Source organism: Narcine bancroftii, chromosome 4 (genome assembly GCF_036971445.1).
Source record: "Narcine bancroftii isolate sNarBan1 chromosome 4, sNarBan1.hap1, whole genome shotgun sequence".
Taxonomy (NCBI): domain Eukaryota; kingdom Metazoa; phylum Chordata; class Chondrichthyes; order Torpediniformes; family Narcinidae; genus Narcine; species Narcine bancroftii.
This window is the reverse complement of record NC_091472.1, coordinates 242,584,066-242,599,784: the sequence shown is the minus strand read 5'-3', so window position 1 is coordinate 242,599,784 and position 15,719 is coordinate 242,584,066. Positions and strand designations below refer to the sequence as shown.

General features: G+C 39.6%; 1 protein-coding gene across 5 annotated transcripts in view; it reads left to right on the top strand.

The window, feature by feature from the left end:
- kcnh3 (potassium voltage-gated channel, subfamily H (eag-related), member 3) overlaps positions 1–15,719 on the top strand; it is a 698,780-nt gene that overhangs the window by 726 nt on the left and 682,335 nt on the right. The gene's annotated exons all lie outside the window — the stretch shown is intronic.

The following is a 15,719-nucleotide window of genomic DNA, read 5'->3' as shown; positions in this document are numbered from 1 at the left end:
GCACAGCAATGAATGGGGTTTGGAAGTTGGAGCCCTCCTGATTGCTGCTGCAGCCTGAAGGTAAATGCTGGCAGCGATTATGGGCCGGAATGGCACAGATGATCTTGGGGGAAGTTGATCTTATAAAAGGAGGTCCAAAGAAGACTTCATGTTTGTTTGAAAATACTAGTACTTATCTCTGGTTCAGCAAAATGATTATCCGTAATCAAGATGATACGAGGTATATTTCTGACCAGGGATGTGAGCACCTTCCTACTTGCCATTACTGGGGTCTTCCTTTGGCCCAAACAATTTCTGAGACTGTTCAACTGCTTTATGATAGACATTTTCAATTGAAAATCCATTTAATTAATAATTTTAGAATTAGTACTGGAATTGTTTGAAAAGGCCAGATTTTGTATATTGAAGAGGATTTATATTGAGTGGACACTGTGACTAAAATTTAGACTTCTTGTTTCATCCTTGTGAATTGGGTCACTTAATTTATTGTAAATGAGGCCAAAAAAATTGGTGGTGCTGCTCGAACTGCAGCACTGCTGCTTCTACGGACACAGGAGAATTGAGAGCAGAGACGCAGTGCTCCTCCGCAAGGTCCTACTGCCTGGTTGTGCTGCCGATAGCCATGTAGAGGTTCTAAGGCAGGGGTGTCAAACTCAAATTCACAGAGGGCCAAAATTAAAAACTTGGACTAAGTCGTGAGCCAAACTAAATATTTATTGAAAATTTTCAACAACGTCTGCATGTTTTCTCTTCTTTCAACATATGTAATGTTAAACTTTTTCTTATTAAAATAAATGTTTAATAATAGTTTTGGTTAAACTCTTTCCAGAAGAAGCATTAACAAATGAGAAATAAAATATTCAATAAATAATATTTCTCTATAGCCTTTAAGCTCCTTTTAAATGTATTTTTTTTCACAAGCCAACAAGTCAAAAAAATAACAACTTGCTTCAATGACAAACAGGTTTGTCTTTTAAAATGATGAACATATTGTCTGCCTCCCACCTGTCTTGAAAGGTCCTGTTTTCTGTCTTTCGTTTGGCCATTTTTCGTAAGGGGTTTATTACATGTGAGTTCGGCGACAGGTCACAGATGCTAATGAAAGTAAAGAGAGGAGGTGGGGGGCGATTAGTGGGCTGACGCCAATGCATTTGCAAAGCATTCTGGGATTTGTAGTATTAGCTGTGCATGCGCTATACTGGCGCGGCAGCCAGCGGGCCAGCTCTAATACATATTTGATATGATCTTGCGGGCCAAATATAATTATATCATGGGCCAAATTTGGCCTGCGGGCCTGAGTTTGATATGTGTGTTCTAAAAGCTGAAGGTGTCTTTATTTATTGCCAGTAAACCCACAGCTGTCTGTGCTGAAGACAGCATCAGTCCACAAGGGCTGCAGGCTCCGTGGATTTAGCAGACTGGTGTTGGGCACCAGAGTGAGGAACATCACCCTGATGAGAAGGACAAGCCTGGGAAAGGACACTACAGGAGAGACCACAGGAGCAGAACAGTGAGGGATTAGGAGTCTAAGGGGCTCAATTAGATTCCAGCCTGCTGGAGAGTTACATCTGGGAAGAAAGTATAAGAATTGGGAGGCATGAGGGTGCCAAAGGCACCAAGTTTTTCTGAAGGAGCTCAAGTGAGAACAGCTGCCTAAGTGTATCAGAGGTTTGGAACTGGGAGCTCAGATTCACCACTGGAATGAACAGGAGGCTACATGGATGCAAAGATAATGTAAGTGCAGAAGGAGAATCCATGGACATGCAGTGTCCCTTGAAGGACTCTTTTGTTTCTATTTCTCTTATTGGCGGGGCACTGGGCTAGTGGTACCTCTTTGTGTGCTTTCACAGCAACCAAAGTTAACTTTTTGTGTCTGGATGTACATGACAAGAAAGGAATCTTGAACCTGATTTTTTTTTGGATTCTCCTTTACTTGCTAGGAGCAGGATGAAAAATACATTTGAAATATGTATTTCAAATATGAAAAATGAACACTGAATCCTTTGGAGGCCCTCTTCCGTACAACAGGAGGGGATGTTTCTTCTTCATCTTTGATTCAGAGCCCCCATTTCTTTTGGCGAGGAGAGCGATTTTCCTTAAATGGAAGGATGCTGCCCCGCCTACTCATGTGCTGTTTGAACATGGAAAAGATTTGTTATTCATTCAGTAACTCAGATACAAGATTCCAGAAGTTATGGGGGTCATTTGTGACTAACTATCTTACTTTATAATTTTACTCCAATGTAATTAAATTATTTGACTTGTATCTTTTCCAAGTTCTGAATATTAATTTTTTTACCTTTGTTTTTCTTTTAATATATAGCATCTGGCAAAACATTTAGATAAGGGGTTTGAATTTTTCTCCTTTACTATTTTCTTCTTTCTATTAATTTTAATATTCTTTGAGTTTTATCCAAAAAATATACATATAAAATATGAATTATGGATATGATTTACAGTTTGTATGTTAGTGATGTATAGAATATCTTAGTTTATGTAACCATCCATATTATCTTATTGAATTGTACCTTTTTTCTTTTTATGTTCTTTATTAAGATCAATTTTAAAAAATTAAAAAGAAAGAAATATTTTCAGAAGACTTTCTTTCCTTGCATATATGTCGCCATTTATTTAGTATTCTAACCATTCTCTTTAATGTTATGGATCTTTAAATCTAAGTTTTCAGTCTCCTTCCTATTTGCTGACTCGCATCTTTCTGTATTCAACTCACTACCATGGTAACATTGGCAAATTTGTAGATGGTGTTATTGTTGTACCAAGCGGCACAGTTAGTTCTAGTAGACAAAGACGATGTGGTCAAACAATAATCATGGCTTTTATTAGCAGAAACTCATGGTAGAATAATGAAAGACAATAGGTGCAGACACAGTTATACCCAAGGGGAGTGTCCTTAACAGTAGAGATAATGGACAGCAATGTTAGTAAGGCAAGGCTCGCCGAAGGGAAGACTGACAGCTCAGCAGAGATTCATCACAGGGATCATTTGCAAATTTGCAGATGGTGTTATTGTTGTACGAAGCCACACAGTTAGTTGTAGGTGTAAAGAGAGTAGAGCAGGGGGCTAAGAACGTAGCCCTATGTTGCTTTGGTACTGATGGAGATTGTGGAGGAGATGCTCTTACCAATCTTCACTGTGCTTTGGAGGTGAGAAAAATCCATGATCTAATTGCACAGTGGGATAGTGAGGCCCAGGTCTTGGAGTTTGCTAATGAGTTTTGAGGGGATGATGATGTTAAATGCCAAACTGTAGTTGATGAATGCAGCTTTACTGTCTAGGTGTTCCAGGGTTTTGTGAAGAGCCAGTGAGATGGCATCTGCTGTAAATCTGTTGCTACGACAGGTGAACTGGAATGCATCCATGTCACTGCTCGGGCAGAAGCTGATATGCTTCAACACCAGGCTTTCAAAACACTTCATCACTATTGATGTTAGTGCTACTAGTTGATAGTCATTAAGGCAGGTTCTTAAACTCTTGGGCTCCAGTATGATCCCTGTTTGAAACAGGTGGGTACCTCGCCCTGCTGGGGTGAGATATTGAAGATATCTGTGAATACATTGGTAAGTTGGTCAGCACATATTTTTAATATTTGGACAGGTACTCCACCTGGGTCAGAAGCTTTCCTTAGATTTACTCTCCTGAAGACACCACACCCGGCATCCTCAGATAGGGACTGGAGGGATCATCGGGGACATGGTGGTGTGGAGCCTTTATTGTTGCAGTCATTAAATCAGGTGTAGAAGGCATTGAGTTCCTCTGGGAAAGAAGCTTTGCTGTCTGCTACTTCACCGGATTTGATTTTGTAGCAAGTTATGGCATTTAGGCCCTGCCACAGCTGTCGGGTGTCCTTTGCTGGTTCCATTTTTTGTATATTTTAGTTAATGTTCCATACATGCAATAACTATAATTCTGATTATACTACAGCTATCAAAAAAGGAACAAATTGATTGCATTGTTTTTCACCTCAACAAACCCCTACGTCCCACCCAGCCACCACCTCGAAAGAAACAGTATACAAATTAAAAAAAAAACTTTGTAGGTATATTTTAAAAAAGGAAGAAAAAATAGAAATCTTTGGATTGCAGAGAGAGAGATATCATCGAGTTCAACTCATCTATCCTGACATAAACATATGAGGAGAATCTTGCAGAGCTAGAGGGATAAGAAGGATACGCAATCTCACTACTTGAGTGTATAGGTGCCAAATTTGTAAAAAATTGAGTATTTATTTCCTAAATTATAAGTAATTTTTTTCTAAAGAAATACAACTTTGAACTTAAGCACATAATTTTAGCATAATTAAAGATGTATCCAATTTCCAATACATTTTCTTGCTACTGCTAATACTAATTTAATAAATTTCAATTTAGGATTTCTACCTTCAATATTTCCTAATAAAAATAAATCAGGACTTTGTGGAAAAGCACTTTCTGTTCCAGAAAGTTATGTAAAGCAGCCCAAAAGGGTCTCACATTGGGACATGACCAAGTTGAATGTTTAAAAGATCCTACATCCTCACAACCCCTAAAACATTGATCTGATTAATCTAATTTCAATCTATTCTACTTTTGTGGTGTAAGATATAATTGATGTAAAAAAAAATTGTATTGAACTAATCGATATCTTACATTGATGGTATTAGTCATACAGTCCCTACATAAATTTTCCCATGTTTGTTGATCTATTATAATATTCAAATCTGTTTCCCATCTCTGTCGAGATCTATGTAATCCTAATTTAAAAGTTCCTGCTTGTAACAATGAATATATCAATAAAGTAAAATTTTTAACAATCCCATTCCTAGTAAAGACGTTCTACTTCAGTACAACTAGACTGAAAAATATTTGGTCCAAACTTATCCCTCAAATATGCTCTTAACTGAAAATAACAGAGAGTATTATGTGATATAGCAGATTTGTTTCTCAGTTGCTCAAATGACAATCTTTAACATCAACAATCCCTTTATAGTACCATATATTCAAGTACTGATTATCTCTTGAAAAAACTAAAAGAGGGTTAATCAATGGCATGAAGGGTGATTTATTTTATTTTAAACATTAAGCAAATGTTTCAATAATGGTGTCTATTAGCAATCAGCCAATTTGATTCCAACTTGTACATAAATCCTTCTGCTTTGTTCTCTCCTGTTTTATTCAGTTTTGTTTCCATTTTCATCTGGAACCTCCTCTTTGGCCAGGAGAGAGCTTTTCACAGTTCCTACCTGCTCCTTCTGTGTTGATCTGGATCTCCAGATGTGAATGCCTTTGATCTTACTGTCAGCAGGTTCCAGATTTCATTGTTCATCCAGGGCTTATGGTTGGGGAAAACCATGAACAACTTGGTTGGGACACCCTCATCCTCAGCTGTTTCGATAAAGTCTGTGACAGCCGTGGTGTAATTGTTCAGATCTTCAGCTGATTCCTTGAACACTGCCCAATCCTCTGACTTGAAGTCCTGTTATCATTCTTCAGTCATCTATGACCACCTTCTACCTGTCCTGATCTCCGGAGCCTCTCTTTTTGGGCTCTGTCTGTAGGAAGGCAGAAGGAACACAGCCTCTGGAACATTGGAAGAACATCATTCAACTATCTTTACACAAAATTGGAACAAATGCTTTGATAAAAGGTCTTTGCTAGAGTTAAATTCACAAATTAAATAAATATTCTTGTTTATACAGAATAAATCTGAACATTTTAAATTTGTGGATATTATTGATCAAGACATCTGGCAGACCCTTTACATGTCTTCAGTGCAGTCACAATGCCTGAAAACAACATCAGAATTGGTAATGATTTTGCAAAGTTAGAACTCAGAGTCTAGATCATTATAAACAATGATAGCCAGTAACAGATCTGATCCACAGTATTTTGACATATTGAATATTAGGAAGGTCCCAAGGTGAAGGTGCTGTCAACTAGAACAATAGTTCCTGTCTTATTTGTCTGCTAGAGTCATTGACAGGCATTTAGATTTAAGTAGTATGCTCAGATAGCAGTGAGAGAAGGAAAGCAAAGCTGTTCATTATTTTTGTGATAATGTACATTTATAGGGGTGGCACAGTTGGTGTAGTGGTTAGCGCAATGCCTTTACAGCGCCAGTGATTGGGACCGGGGTTTATATATTCTCCCCAAGTCTGTGTGGGTTTTCCATTCGAAATGTACTGAGGATGTAGGTTAATGGGGTGTAAATTGGGCAGCACAGACTCATGGGCCAAAATGGCCTGTTACCGTGCTGTATGTCTAAATTAAATTAAATTCACAAATATAACGGAATGCACTGTGTAGAAACTGGTCTCTTTCTTAAAATATTTTTATTGAGTTTAAGAAAAACCCTTTACACAAGGTATATTAATGATAACATAAATCAAATCATATCATGTATATGTCACATAGCAATTGAAAATTAGAAGCTTAACCATAATTATTACATTAACAATTTTGTTCAGGACATCAACTCTATAATTATAATAATTAAATAATTAATGTGTTACTCCCATTATGTCCAAATCAATATTGAATACGAAATTATACAAATAATGTACCCAAAATTCCCTTACACAGGATGTTTTGTATTTCTGAATCTGGTCTCAAAACCAATAACTATTAATCTCACTGCTCTGCCATCATTTATTCTTTGGTCTAACACTCACTTCATACTGAAACCCCTCTTTCAAAATCCTCATTAAAAATTGTACATTTTCTCTCTCTGCTTGAAAGATTGCAACATTTTCTTCTCTGTAAACTGCTTTAGGAGAAGAGGTATGTAAATAGCTCATCATGTGTTGTAGGACGGAATAAAAGTACAGTTGATTGATTGTGAAACATAAAATATTTACAAACACCAGAGGTAATGAGAAGTGTTGTATCAACCAAAGTGCTTTCAGGAGGAGCAGAACAGATCAAGAAAAGAGTTGAAGGGGAGTTGTATGTGGCTAGCAGCATGGTCAAAGTGGTAAATTTGAAATTGACCCTGGAGAAGCTGAGATTTAAGGAGAATTTCCAGACTCCTTGAGTGTGATAGTTGAAGGCTTGGCTAATGATCGTTCAAAGGAGGAATGGTTACAGAGTTTTCACATTGATAAACTAGAAAGTTGAGGAGGATGGGTATGATCATGAGCTTTTGTTCAGTCTACGATAGAGTCTGCATAAATCCTTATCCATAATATGTTCTCTTTAGAAATAATGTTTTAATTTTTTTGTGCATCAGTGCAGCTGTACAATCTCATCTTTTGAGCTAGAACATAAGTAGAAACAGAATGCCACTGTTCCTCTACAATTCATGATTTATTTCTCTGTTAGCGTAACTTTCTTCTTTTGATTCCGTTATCCAAAAATCATTCAGTCTGTCATGGATAGACATAGCAGCTTATTTCCCCCACAGCCCTCTAGAGATTTCCAAAAATTTTCGATTCTTTGCGTGACGAAATTACTCTTATCCCTTGTTTTTGAGATTATGTAGCCAGAGGAAGAGATATCATCACTGCATCTAACCAGTTAAATACCAGAAGAATTCGCTCAGTTGCCAAGAAGAATGTGGTAACCTGCCAAAATGACCTGACCAGCGACACTGACATCCACAGTGGCAGTGTTTAGAGAGGCTGGTGTTGAAGCATATCAGTTCCTGTCTGAAAGGTGACATGGATCTGTTCCAATTTACCTACTGCAGCAAAAAGTGTATGGCAGATGCCATCTCACTGGTTCCACACAAAGCCTGGAACACCTGAACAGCAAAGATGCATACATCAGGATGCTCTTCATCGACTACAGTTCGGCATTCAACACCATCATCCCCTCAAAACTGATCAGCAAACTCCAAGACTTGGGCCTCAATATCTCACTGTGCAATTGGATTCTGGATTTCCTTACCTCCTGACCACAAGCAGTGAGAATTGGTAAGAACACCTCCTCACAACCTCCATTAATACTAGAGCACCACACGGGCACCCTTAGGCCGTGTGCTTCATCCCCTGCTCCATTCACTATACCCTCATGAATATGTACCCAAGTTTGGCTCCAACTCAATCTACAAATTTGCTGACTACATAACTGTTGTTGGCCAAATAATTGGAAATGATGAATCATAATATAGGAGGGGATTGAGAATCTAGTTGGGTGGTGCCAGAACAACCATCTTGCTCTCAATCAACCATACCAAGGACATTATTGTTAATTTTAGGAAGGAGAGGTTGAGGGTCCTCGCACCTGGCTACATTGATGGGGTGGAGAGGGTTAGAACCTTCAAGTTCCTAGAAGTCTACATTTCAGAAGAACTTTCTTGGAGCCAGCATATCAAGGTATCCGTGAAGAAGACGCACCAATGGCTCTACTTTCAGATTTGGCATACCATCAGATACTTTATTAAACTTTTACGGGAAAGTATACGGATTGGTTGAATCACGGCTTGGTTGGTAATGCAAATACCTAGGAAGGTTGGAAACATAGCCAGGTCCATCTCAGGCTCTGAACTCCCATCAATTAAAGACATTATTGTGAGGCACTGCCTGAAAAAGGAAGCCAACATCTTAAAGGTGCCCATCACCCTGGTTACAACCTCTCCTCACTGCTACCTTTAGGCAGAAGGCACAGTTAGACTCTTGAACCTTCCCTTGTAACACAAATTCTGGACTGCACTCTCACCATAAAAGGACTGTGTGCAGTATTGCAAAATAACTGTGAAAATTTATTATTTATCTTTTGAATTTATTGTCTTTTTAATTCAATTATGAATACTATAGTAGTTTTAAATACCAAGTACCTGTTCAATTGCAGCAAGCAAGAATTGTTACACAATGTGTATGACAGAGAAATAGACCTAATGTTTCAGTTTCAAGGCCCTTTGATAACATTGGGGTCCAATATGTTGATGCCATATAAGACTAACCCAGCGTGACCCCACTTTAAACTATTAATCAAAGTAATTTTTAAGGGAAATGTTTGTTTCTGCATCTACCATCCTCTCAGTAAGTTATCCCCTTCAGGGTGAGAATGTTTTCTCATGATTCCTGACAGATCTTTTTCACGGATTACAGCTCAGCTTCAAACTTCATCATGCCCTCAATACTGGTCAATACGCTTCAAAGCTTGGGCCTCTATACCTCCCTCTGCAATGGGATCCTTGACTTCCTCATTGGAAGGCCACTGTTAATTGTGGATTGGTAATAACATCTCCACCTCATTGACAATCAACACAGCTGCACCTCAAAGATGTGTGCTTAGCCCACTGCTCTACTCTACACCCATGAGAGTGGCTAGACAATTCAAATCCATCTACAAATTTGTCGATGATGCCACAGTTGTCAGCAGGATTACAGATGGGAATGAAGAAACAGACAGGAGTGAGATAGATCAGCTATTTGAGTGGTGTCTCAACAACAACCTTGCACTCAATGTTAGCAAAACCAAGAAATTGATTGTGGACCTCAGGAAGGGGAAAACCAGGAAAACACAAACCAGTCCTGAGAGTAAGACACTTTCTGGGTGTCAACGTCTCTGAAGATCTATCCTGGGACCATCATGTCAATAAAAGCATGAAGAAGGTATGCCAGTGGCTATATTTCGTTTGGAGTTTGAGGAGATTTGATACGTCCCAAAGACTCTTGCAAATTTCTATAGTTGCGCCGTTGAGAGCATTCTGACTGGTTGCATCACTGTCTGGTTTGGAGGTGCCAATGCACAGGATGGAAAAAGGCTGCAGAGGGTTGTAAACCTAGCCAGCTCCATCATGGTCATTAGTCTTCACTCCATTAAGGATATCTTTAAAAGGCAGTACCTCAAGAAAGCAGCTTCCATTATCAAAGACACTCACCACCCAAGCCATGCCCTTTATGCCATCAGGAAGGAGGTACAAGACCCTGTACCTCTGCCATCAGATTTCTGAATGGACAATGAACCTATAGACCCTACCTCACTTTATTTTTTTTTTGCACTAATTGTTTATTTTTTAAATATTGTATTTGGAATTGTAATTTATAATAATTTTCACACTTTGTTCTGCTGCTGCAAAACAACAAATTTCATGACTCATGTTTATGACAATAAACCAGATTCTGATCCTGCAACCAATATGCAGTAATCAAAATGATAGGAAGCCTTGCTAACTAATCTTTACACTGAGATAAATGGGTGCAACTTACCTACAGACCTGGTTTCTCATTACAAAATTTACCTACCTAAACCTCTCATTTTGTGTTTTATTAGAAATGTGTGCCCTTCATTTGCATGTGCCATCTCAAAGAGTGTGAATGACTTACTTAGTCTCCATTTCCTTTCTCACAACAGTCATAAGAAGAACACTCCACTTTGGAGTCTTTTCCTCATCATCTTGAAATATGATAGCATTTCCTAACCATATTGTGAACCCATGCTGACCAGGAGCTAGGCACAGACTGCCCAAGTTCATTTCACTTAGAATCTTTGAAAACAACACATGGGAAGTCAACATACAGTTGAGACAGATGCGGAGTGTCAATTGAATCAGTTGGTTCACATTTTTCTATCTGTCATCTCAAGTTATATATTTCCACTTCATGCATCACATCACCCTAATGTTTTCTTTGGCTTGGCTTCGCGGACGAAGATTTATGGAGGGGGTAAAAGTCCACGTCAGCTGCAGGCTCGTTTGTGGCTGACAAGTCCGATGCGGGACAGGCAGACACGGTTGCAGGGGAAAATTGGTTGGTTGGGGTTGGGTGTTGGGTTTTTCCTCCTTTGCCTTTTGTCAGTGAGGTGGGCTCTGCGGTCTTCTTCAAAGGAGGTTGCTGCCCACCAAACTGTGAGGCGCCAAGATGCACGGTTTGAGGCGTTATCAGCCCACTGGCGGTGGTCAATGTGGCAGGCACCAAGAGATTTCTTTAGGCAGTCCTTGTACCTTTTCTTTGGTGCACCTCTGTCATGGTGGCCAGTGGAGAGCTCGCCATATAACACGATCTTGGGAAGGCGATGGTCCTCCATTCTGGAGACGTGACCCATCCAGCGCAGCTGGATCTTCAGCAGCGTGGACTCGATGCTGTCGACCTCTGCCATCTCGAGTACTTCGACGTTAGGGATGAAAGCGCTCCAATGGATGTTGAGGATGGAGCGGAGACAACGCTGGTGGAAGCGTTCTAGGAGCCGTAAGTGGTGCCGGTAGAGGACCCATGATTCGGAGCCGAACAGGAGTGTGGGTATGACAACGGCTCTGTATACGCTTATCTTTGTGAGGTTTTTCAGTTGGTTGTTTTTCCAGACTCTTTTGTGTAGTCTTCCAAAGGCGCTATTTGCCTTGGCGAGTTGTCTATCTCATTGTCGATCCTTGCATCTGATGAATGTATACTGATTTGAATCACATTATGGTTGGATTACATTTCTATATGTACAGAGGCCTTCCTTTGCCAACTTTGACTATGCAGAGCTAATAGAGAAATCCAGGCAATGGATTATCGGGTAAGATGGTGGCTTCATGAGAGCAAATCTAGAGCTAGAGTATCAATATCTTGAGGGTTAGATGGTCAAACAGGTATGGGGAGAAGTCTGCAGGCAGCTTAGGAAAGGTTGAAGTTTAGTTTGGAGATTGAGAGGGAGAAATCGAGGGGTTGCTTGATTGAGGAACCGGAAGAATATTAGCACAAAATGGATTTTTGCTGCAGTGGGAAAAAGAACTGAGCATGCAATTGGATCATTCAAAGAATCAGACTCCACAATTTTGTACTTGGTCAGGAACGTTCCCATTTACTTAACATTGAACTGGACCTTGCATGTCACTTTATATTTTTTAAAAGTGCACAATTTGCAGGCACAAAAGAATCTTAAAAGTATCTCCATACCATCTTAAGGTGTCATTCTGCATGTTTAACTATTGTAATGCATTAGCGTTATGTATGGCCTTGTTCATTCTTTCACTTTGTAAAGGTACGTAAAATTCTGATGCTGAGAGATGGACATTACCATTGTGCCATTCATGATTGATTTAAAATGTCACATTCAGTCAGCTTTTTAACTGTTGCACAATGAAATTGAGTTGTAAATCTCAAGTAAAATATTTGTATATTCACCTATGGAGTAACCATTGCTTAAAATGCATTACGTTTTTTTCAATGTGTGAAAACTATATTTAATTCACTGCTAAGGATGTAGCTGGAAAGGCATTAAAATGTTTTTTTTTTAAATAAAAGCTGTATAAGAGATTTTCTAGGAATGGGATTTCATATTTAAAGTTGTAAAAGATTGTCCTGAGGAAGTTTTATTATTGAGTAGATGGAGGAAAACTTTTTTGCCAGTGAGTTAATGAACAAAGTTCACTCTTTTAAAATCTTTGAAAGAAGAATTTGAGGGAAGTTGAGGAGATGTTTTAAAGAAGAGCAGCGCAGTAACAGGCCCTCTGACCCATGAACCCTTGCTGCCCAAATACACCCATGTGAAGAAATGTTCTTGCAATCGTGAATGATCTACTCAACAGTTTTTGAATTGATTGTAAATGAGAATTGGACAGGAAGTTCAAGATGAGAAAATGATCACAAGTGAACAAAAAGTGGAATGGGAACCAAGAAAAAAAAAACTGGTGATCTTTGAGCAAACAGAACACGTCAAAGATTGGAGCTCAGTAATGGTGTGTAAAGCAGTTGGCATCAAGACTTAGGAAATGGTCACCAATTATGCCACTAAGAAGCCACAGTCAGGAGAAAGAGGTTGGAAAGTTTTCCCATAATCCTAGTATGCCTTTGCTTCATGGAATCTTCTGCTCCTGGCTGGCGAGAGATCATGGAGTCCTATGATGAATTCATTGTAAAAGAATTCATTGTGCAGATACACCAGGTAATTAGGAAAACTAACAGAAAGTTTGTTAATGATTATTCAAGAGATACTCTTTCATTATAGAGAGAATTGGTAAAACTACTTTTGGAGTTTTGTGGATGGTATTAGTCTCGATATTTAAGAAACGATGTTAATAATTTGGTCATACTTCAAAGACAACTCATTTTTCCAGGATCTGGAATGGATATGTTGTCTAATGAGAAAAGGTTCCACTGAAGTTTAGAAGAGCAAGAGGCAATGTGATCGAAACATGCAAGAATCTGGGAGGTCTTGACAGGTTTAATGTAAAGAGAATGTTTCCTCTTGTGGGAGAATCGAGAACTAGAGGCCACTACAAAACTGATTATGACCCATTTGAAATAAAGATGTAACAATTTATTTTTCTCTTTTAGAGAGCTGCTCGTCTTTGGTCAAGTTTATTGTCATCTGATTGTATAAGTCCAACCTGACAGAACAGCGTCCTCTGGTCCTCGGTGCAAAAACATGCAGGCATACAACCAGACAGGACACACATACAGGCAAATAATTCATATGCAGGACAAGCATTATATCTATATAAATAAATATATAGAAATGAAAGTCTCGGATGGTTAGTGTGATCAGTTCCTTTGGTTGGTTAGTGTGAGCAGATCCTATGGAGTTCTCTTCCTGAAAGAACAGTGCAATCAGAGTCTCAGTATTTTTAAGGCAGAGGTGAGCAACAAGATAAAATGTTCCCAGGACTGTTCAGCAATGTGGAGTTGAAGCTTCAGTCAGATCAGTGGTGATCATGTTTAATGAAAGAACAGACCACTCGCAGACACGAAGCAAGAGTCAAAGGCTCTACTGATCAGAAGACCAGATATGCCTCTACATGCTGCTGGCTCACATCCAAGGCAGGTATGAGGGAGGAGACTAGGGATCTCGGCCTTTATTGGAGGGTCTTATGGGAAGGAGCTACAGGTACAGAAGGTGGGCCAGCCTGCCCAGCCCAGTGAGGACATGCCTGCACTCCTGTTTTCCACCACAAAGGGCCATGTGGCTCTCCTCTACTCCTAATTCACGAGTCTCTATCCCTCCATTTTGTTGCTGGGTTTCCCAAGCTCTGGAAATACCCATCCAGCAGTTTTACTTTTAAATTAGGATCCAAACTGCACGGCGGCAGCCTGATTAGAAATAAAAATAAAATTACTCTATTACTGAAAAGTGACAATTGCATATCACAATGGACTAGAAAGAAAAATAGCAGCTGGCCGTAACGTGATGGGTTGTTGACACCCACATTGGTTTTCAATTCTTAACCCTCCCCCAAGATTCTATTTCCCATTGTGGAAGATTAAATTGAGGACCTTGGTCTTATTTTCTCTACGGATTCCATGTAATCTCAGCTCTGATTCAGATTTATTGTCAGAGGACATGCAAAGCATCACATGCAATACTGAGATTCTTTTTTCCTGCAGGCACTGTGCAATACAGAGAGAACAAATGGAAATCAATAAAATGTACAAGAGTCCTTAACTGAGACTCTGAGTTTGTCATTGAGGTGGGGTAGCAACTGTTCCTGAGCTTGGTGGTATGAGTCTTATGGCACCTATACCTCTTTTCTGATGGCAGCTGCAAAAAGAGAGCGTGTGCTTGGTGTAAGGGTCTTTGATGATTGCTGTTGCCCTCTAATGGCTGCATTCCCTGTAGATGTACTCAATAGTGGGGAGGGTTTTTCCTGTGATGTCCTGGGCTGTGTCCACTATGTTTTGGAGGGCTTTATGCTCAGGGGTATTGGTGTTCCCATACCAGACTATGATGAAGCCAGTCAGCACACTTTCCACCACACCTCTGTAGAAATTTTCCAGGGTTTCTGGTGTCATACCAAACCTCTGCAAACTCCTGAGGAAGTAGAGGTGCTGACGTGCTTTCTTTATGATCCTATTGGTGTGTTGAGTCCAGGAAAGATCCTCCAAGATATTGACTCCCAAGAACCTAAATTTGCTCCCCTCTCCACCTCTGATCTCTGAATGATGACTGGATTGCACACCTCTGGTTTTACTTTCCTGAAGTCAACAATCAGCTCCTTAGTTTTGGTGACATTGAGTGCAAGGTTGTTGTTGGTGCACCATTCAGCCAAGTTTTCAATCTCCCTCCTATATGCTGACTCATGCCCTTCCTTGGTATTTTTCGGCAAATTTGTAGATGGTATTATTGACGTACCAAGCAACACAGTTGTAGGTGTAAAGCGAGTAGAGCAGGGGGTGAAGAACACAGCCCTGTGGTGCTCCAGTACTGGAGTTCTTTCCAATCCTCACTAATTGTGGTCTGGAGGTGAGTCATTGATCCATTTACACAGTGGGGTGCTGGAGTACCAGGTCTTGAGTTTGTTGATCAGTTTTAGGGGGATGATAGTGTTAAATACTAAACTGTAGTCAATAAAGAGCATCCTGATGTGTGCATCTTTACTGTCCAGGTGTTCCAGGGTTTTGTGTAGAGCCAGTGATATAGCATCTGATGTAGACCTGTTGCTACGATAGACAAACTGGAATGATAAGGTAATAATGGCCTTGAAAGCATTTCTGGTCAACAATGATTCCCTTTGTCAGTTCCGGTCAAATAATATTCCATTCACCAAGGTGTAATTGATCAGCTTTTTATTATATCATTACAATTTTTACAGGGACTGACTGAAGTAGATGGCAGTGATTGTTCTTGCCTGCTGGCAAACTGTCAGCTTGTGGTATGGAGTCAGGCATATCACTGTTTTTTACTGCAGCCACATGGAAGAATAGAAGGCAGCAAACAATGGAAACATTTCCAAAAATGATCATCTCCCTCATGGATGGATTTACATTTAGCTCTCATTTTAAAAATGCTACAAATAATATTGAAGAATACAAGTTAGTGTTAATTCTATATTGGAAGAGAGGCTAAATTCACACTCAATG